This window comes from Panthera onca, chromosome A3 (genome assembly GCF_046562875.1).
Source record: "Panthera onca isolate mPanOnc1 chromosome A3, mPanOnc1 haplotype 2, whole genome shotgun sequence".
NCBI classification, from domain to species: Eukaryota; Metazoa; Chordata; class Mammalia; order Carnivora; family Felidae; genus Panthera; species Panthera onca.
In genome coordinates, this window is record NC_138341.1 from 41244587 (window position 1) to 41246327 (window position 1741).

General features: G+C 42.0%; 1 pseudogene; it reads right to left on the reverse strand.

Moving 5' to 3' along the window:
- Nucleotides 1-403: 403 nt before the first annotated feature.
- Nucleotides 404-934, reverse strand: LOC132687670 (small nuclear ribonucleoprotein Sm D1 pseudogene; annotated as a pseudogene).
- Nucleotides 935-1741: the final 807 nt, after the last annotated feature.

The following is a 1741-nucleotide window of genomic DNA, read 5'->3' on the forward strand; positions in this document are numbered from 1 at the left end:
CAGAAATTTGAGTTTACAAGGAGCTTTTATGTCCCTAGTGCTCCAGTTAGTTGAGGTTTTGTTGTACTGACCTGGATGCACAGATGAAAGAGTATGTCAGATGACAGCTATGATTCTGTGTGGTAAATCTAATGATCGAGGACAGCGGTGGAAGCTGGATAAACCAAGCATTCAGGGACTGTAGGCTCACTAAATAAGCTCTAAAGGACACCAAGAGGGTCCTTTACCTGAATACCTGTCCAGACTCTCCACCTATTCTCCATGCTTTGCCAGATGTCATAATGTCTAGATGGTTCTGGCCACAAGCTCAGATGTGTAGTATAAATGCAACGTCCTTTATTTTTTAATATGGCAGCCTATCTTCTATCTCAAGCCCCCATTCTTCCTAAATAATCTATTTTTTTTCCTACATTTATGTTTATTAAAAACTGACATAAACAAAGCCTGTACAAAAAATATTCCAAATCACGTATCACTTTGAAATAGTAATCTTGAGAGACATTATCGCCTAGGACCCCCTCTTCCTCTACCCCAACCACGTCCTCTTCCTCTTCCTCGGCCTCGGCCTCTTCCTGCAACAGCTTCCCTTTTCTTAGATTTCACCTTCGGTTCAACATCCACAAGTAGTGTATCCAGAGGTAAGCTGTCTGGCAGAATAAAATATCGAATGTTATTTCCTCGAATACTCAGTGTTTCCAGTTGTACTGGTTCTCTATTCTTCAAAGTCATTTTCACTGCTTTAAGATGTGTATTCATGCTGACATCTACACCTGTGATTGTTCCATGGACCTGTGTTCCATTCTTTAATTCAATGGTTACAGTTTCATGACTCAATTTCATCAAAAATCTTACGAGCTTCATCCTAGCAGTGCCGGCACTCTTTCGGTCGGATAGCACACAAAACGCGACCACCCAAGTCCAAAAAGCCTAGGAGTATCAAATCTAACTATTTTTAAGGCAAATTCGACCATTTCCAGTTTTCTAGGTCATTTTGGGTATAAACTCAATTCAGGATTTCCCTTCCCTCTTTCTCAAAATTCTGGATGCTGATGTGGATGGAAGAGAAGGGGGTTATAAGGTCTCCAGAGGTTGGAAAGGTCATCTTGGTCTTGGTTATAATGGACTCAGATGAGATATACATCATCTTTAATAGTTCTTGGTCACTGGTCTCTATTCCCACCAATATCCACTGAAATTGCTCACTCTGCCATCTGGCTGTAGTTACACACATTTACATTCTCTTTGTCTCTCGGGTTGATAGGTCTTGCAGCCTACTTCCAAGACTCTCTGAGGATCTGTTCATGTATTGGAGGTGTGAGGGGGGATCTGTCTTAAGTCCCATTACTGCCAAACACATCATACTCTAGGCTCTCCTCACTCGCTGTTCCACTGTGCTGGTGCAGGGAGCTGTTCTTCCCTGGGACACAAGGCACTGGGGTATTTTGTTCTTAAATTCCACAGTATGTCTGGTACTTCTGCCCCTCTCTCCCTTTGCCTCCCTTTCCCTATTTCAGCACAGGACTGAGAGATCCACAGGAAAGTTTGCTGGTCTTTTGTTTACTCTATGACTTTAACTCTTTCCCACCCAATCTAGTCTGATTGGCGGGGATCCTGGCACTTCAGATTTTCTTTTTTATTTGAAGAAGCTCACATTTCATGCTTTGTATTCTTTAGGGCTTAGGCTCCCAACCAAAAAACCCTGAAAGATTTGCAAATAAAAAGCTATGGCTTTTAATCTTTG